Source organism: Lissotriton vulgaris, chromosome 3_1, assembly GCF_964263255.1.
Source record: "Lissotriton vulgaris chromosome 3_1, aLisVul1.2, whole genome shotgun sequence".
In the NCBI taxonomy this organism is placed as follows: Eukaryota; Metazoa; Chordata; class Amphibia; order Caudata; family Salamandridae; genus Lissotriton; species Lissotriton vulgaris.
In genome coordinates this window covers 1,905,431,612-1,905,436,755 of record NC_141689.1, presented here as the reverse complement: position 1 = coordinate 1,905,436,755, position 5,144 = coordinate 1,905,431,612, and the positions used below count along the sequence as shown (strand labels likewise).

General features: G+C 49.3%; 1 pseudogene; it reads right to left on the bottom strand.

Moving 5' to 3' along the window:
* Positions 1–1,183: 1,183 nt before the first annotated feature.
* LOC147728603 (28S ribosomal RNA) lies at positions 1,184–3,214 on the bottom strand (annotated as a pseudogene).
* Between the last annotated feature and the right edge of the window lie 1,930 nt (positions 3,215–5,144).

Below are 5,144 nucleotides of genomic sequence, written 5' to 3'. Positions count from 1 at the left end.
TCATGCACCCCGGGGCCCGCTGGATGGAGCTCAAGCCCAGGCCCGGTCTCAGCTTGGCCAGGCCTGGGAGAGCCTCTCTGGGCCCTGGTGGACCCCCAACCCCAGCGCCCGGACCCTCTGATGGCTTGTAGGATGGGGGGCTCATGCACCCTGGGCGTGCCGGATGGACCTCAAGCCCCAGGCCCGGTCCCATCTTCCGAGCCCTAGCCAGGCCGAGGAGAGCCTCCCCAGGCCCCAGTGGACCCCCGTCCCCAGCGCTTGGACCCTCTGATGGCTTGACAGGGGGCTCACGCACCCCGGGGCCTGCCGGACGGAGCTCAAGCCCCGGTCCGGTCCCAGCTTCCGAACGCTAGCCAGGTCAGGGAGAGCCTCCCACACCCTGGGGCCTGCAGGACAGAGCTCAAGCCCCAGGCCAGTATCAGCTTCCGAGCCCTAGTCAGGTCGGGGAGAGCCTCCTCGGGCCCCAGTGGAACCCTGTCCCCAGCACCCAGACCTTCAACTGGAACCAAGGAGGGTTAAGCCCAGGCCACGTATTCTCCCCGACGGCCTGCTCAGGGAGCCCATTTTCCTCGACTATTAAGCCCCTACATAGTGGGGGCTTATAGAATTTTGGGGAAGGACAACAATTGGAGTTAGCCTGGCTGCCAGCCCGAAGGGCCCTCTGGTCACAAGCCTGCAGGGCCATCTGGTCACCCAGCCCGCAGGACCATCTAGTCACCCTGCCCGCAGGATTATCTGGTAACCCTGCCCTCAGGGTGATCTGGTCATGCAGCCATGTGACCAGATGGCCTGGGACGACCCAGCGCCCCAATGGCCTGGGAGGGTGTCGTACCCAGTTGCCCTTGCAGTAAGGCGAGGGTGGTCGGGCGCACTGAGGCAGCCGCTCTAGAGGCTCCTTCCCCCGGGTGGCTGCTGCTTACCTCCCTGCCCGACTTGCCCGGGAGCAGTGGGAAGGGGAGGCCAATTGGTCACCCTGCAGACCCACAAGGGATTGTGGCCTGCATCCCATTGGGGCAGGGTCGGTGAGGGGGAGGCCCCCATGCAGAACGGCACATGATGGAGGCAGCCTCCTATGGACCTGTGTTACCCTCTCCGTATCCCTCCTGCTGGCCTGACAGCAGAGGGACCCACCCCTGGGTGTGGTGGAGGGAGGCGTCCGCAGGCACCCATGAACAGAGAGACAAAAGCTTGGCTCAGAGGATGACTTTCAATAGTTCGCAGCAAAGTAGCCGCTTTGCTAATTAGGAATCCCTGACCCAAAATCAGGTCTTCTATGAATGATTTAGCACTGGGTTCCCCACGAACATGCGGTGCACTAAGGGTGATGGAGACGGCCCCCTTCTGTCCGCGCTCCGGTGCCCAAGTGGGTGGCTCTACGCACCGCCCCCGAGAGAGGCCGGCTATCTCAGGCCAACCGAGGCTCCATGGCACTGCTGTATCGTTACAGTTTAGGGGGGATTCTGACTTAGAGGCGTTCAGTCATAATCTCACAGATGGTAGCTTCGTCCCATTGGCTCCTCAGCCAAGCACATACACCAAATGTCTGAACCTGCGGTTCCTCTCATACTGAGCAGGATTACTATTGCAACAACACATCATCAGTAGGGTAAAACTAACCTGTCTCACGTAAGCATGAGCGAATTTTGCGGATCTCGCGTTCGCGAATTTTGCGGATTTGCGGATTCGCAATCCGCAAAATCCGCGAATTCCCGCGAATTTGCGGATTTTTTTTTTTTTTGTGTTCGCCCGTGTTTCTGCCAGTTCGCGAGGGTTTTTACAATTTCGCAATTTGCGAACTTACCTGTCGGGTCGCAAGTTTTGCGAACTTGTTGTTTCTACGTGTCCAACCTGTTTGGGACACTCTTCTTCATCACTGCCACTCTCTGTCACCACTGCCACTCTCTGACTACTCATGCCACCCTCTGGCCCACCCATGCCACCCTCTGTTTCATCACCACACCCTCTGGTTGTCCAGTGTACATTATTTTCGGCAAAGCAAAGCACACCTTCCCTGCCTCAAGTGACCTGAATTAATTTGGGGCTGATTAATGTGTCACAGAATATTTTTTTAGCTGGCACCTGCTTCCTTAGTGCGCCCTGATTAGTGATCTTTTGCACTTGCTAAGTGCTTTCATTGTTGCAAAATTAGTTACAACACCTGCCCTGCCCCAACTGACAATAATGAATTAGGGGCTGATTAATGGATTTTAACTTCCAGCCTGGCTCCTGCTTGTCTCCCTTAGCTGTAATTCATGACCTTTGTGGCATATGTGTAACTATTCTGAGGTTCAGAGCAGGGTCACATAATAGTTTCAACTGGCAACTGAACTCTGGAGGGGCCCCTCAGGAAGCACTACAGGAAATGGCTACTAATGATGTGCCTGAACTTTTGAACCTGGTAAGTAGTTACTTTCAGTTTTGCTTAGATCGTATTTCTGCAATTTCGCACTTATTCGCGGGGCGCGAACTCACGCGAACAGTGCGAGCAGTGCGAGCAAAATCCGCTGCTCGCGGATTTGCGGATTTTGCAGGAAATTCGCAAATCTCGCGGATTGCGGATTTCCCGAAAATCCGCAAAATCCGCGAGCGGAACGGATTTTCCGCCCATGCCTAGTCTCACGACGGTCTAAACCCAGCTCACGCTGCCTATTAGTGAGTGAACAATCCAACTCTTGGTGAATTCTGCTTCAAAATGATAGGAAGAGCCGACATCGAAGGATCAAAAAGCGACATTGCTATGAATGCTTGGTTGCCACAAGCCAGTTATCCCTGTGGTAACTTTTCTGACACCTCCTGCTTGAAACCCAAAAAGTCAGAAGGATCATGAGGCCCTGCTTTCACGGTCTGTATTCATACTGAAAATTGATATCAAGCGAGCTTTTGCCCTTCTGCTCCGCGGGAGGATTCTGTCCTCCCTGACCTCGCCTTAGGACACCTGCGTTATGGTTTGACAGGTGTACCACCCCAGTCAAACTCCCAACCTGCCACTGTCCCCGGAGCGGGTCGTGCCCGGAGGTTTGCCTGGCGCTTGGAGCCAGAAGTGAGAGCCCCACGGGGCTCGCCCCCTCCTCACCGGGTAAGTGAAAAAACAATAAGAGTAGTGGTATTTCACTGGCGGCACGAGAGCCTCCCACTTATCCTACAGTTCTCACGTCTCATCACAGTGCCAGACTAGAGTCAAGCTCAACATGGACTTCTTTCCCCGTTGAATCTGCCAAGCCCATTCCCTTGGCTGTGGTTTCACTAAATAGTAGGCAGGGACAGGGGGAATCTCGTTCATCCATTCATGCGCGTCACTAATTAGATGACGAGGCATTTGGCTAATCTGTACCACCTCGCGGTGGCTCATTCTGGGTTATTATGCTGCCCATCCACGTCAATTCGGTTTTGCTTCCAACAATACAACCTTCTTTCGCTCCGGAGTATAGCCACAAATGCTGTCCTCACTGGAACTGGGATTACGTATAGGCCAGAGATAGTACACCCTGCCCGCCGTACTATTCCAACAATTTTAAGATTCTCCAGGAACAGTCCTGAGAAACTAAAATATGATTAGCAGGACATCAATAATCAATGTGTGATAATTATGTGCATGTGATTATTTGAGACCTATTCATCATTCAAGACATTTCAATAAGTATTATGTACATACTATATCTACATTGTTATAAGCACACATATATATAAAACAAAAATACACATCTATAAATTACACATCTAATTAGAAAAAGCTCATCTAGAAAAATTCACATCTATAAAAATTTACGGGGCAGATGTATCAAGATTCCGTTTTGCGAATCCTAAATAGGGACTTTTTGCGAATCGCTATTTAGAATTCGCAAAATGGAATGTATGTACAAAATCGCTATTTTTTAGCGATTCCTTATTATTCTTTATTTGCGAATTCGCATTTAGCGAATTCGCAAATAAAGAATAATTTCCAATGCATTCCTATGGGCCAGTAGGCCCATAGAAATGATAGTGCAATAATTCTCAAATTGCGACTCGCAATTTGCCAATCACAATTTGAGAATTATTTCAAGGGTGCAGTGGTGTCTCAAAGACACCCTGCTGCACCCCTGAAATTTACATGTGTGTGCATGTGGCACACATACATGCCCTATGGACATGTATGTGTGTCACATGCCACCCTCACAAATGCCAAATAGGGCATTTTTAAAAGAAATCGCAAATTACCACCAACTACAAGTTGGTGGTAATTTGCGATTTCTTAACATAAAATCACAATTTCAAAATGTTTCATACATATCATTTAACCGCATCGCTGCTGCGGTGATTTTTGCGCTGTGCGACTGTTTTCCCTTTTCCGCGTTACATGACGAGCTCAGTTCGTCATCAGCACACGCCACCCGTGGCTGATGACGAGCTGAGCTCGTCATCAGCATCGGAGGGGTTAAGGAATCGCAAAATTTGCGATTCCTTAAATGCTATGGCAAAATAAGGAATCGCAAATTATTGCGATTCCTTAAATTGCGATTTTTTCATACATATGAAAAAATGCAAAAAGGCCGTTTGCGAGTCGCAAAGGCAGAAATTCTGCGAATTTCGGCCTTTGCGAGTCGCAAAAGCCTTGATACATCTGGCCCTACATCTATACTAACTCTTGTATCAACTATAAACCTATATATTAAAAATTATGCTTTATAAGGGTGACATGTGTGCTGCAAGAAAGTGTACATCTCAGTATAAGCTTGATACTCAATTGTCCATGAATACTTGGCACATTTGAAGAGTGTCTATTAAAGTAGTCAGGCAAACATTTTTCTTGAATGGAAATGCCATTTGTAGACCTAAATCAGCCAGAACAACATCATTACATTGAGGCCAAATACCACGGCATCCAACGATAAAGCCATGAAATTTAACAGTGTTACATTTTGTGAGATCTTTGATTTGCTGTGACAGATCCTGATAGTATTTCACTTTACTCTCAAACGCTAATTCAAGGGAATTCTGAGAATTTTCATAATGAGCTGAAACATCAATCACTACAGCTGTACCATTTTTGGTAAACACTACATCTGGTTTTCGTAGTTCTCCTTGAATATTCTTAACATGAGGTTCCCTGTATGCCATCCAACCACACCTTTTTGCTCTATCAATGAGCAATTCCAGAATTCTGT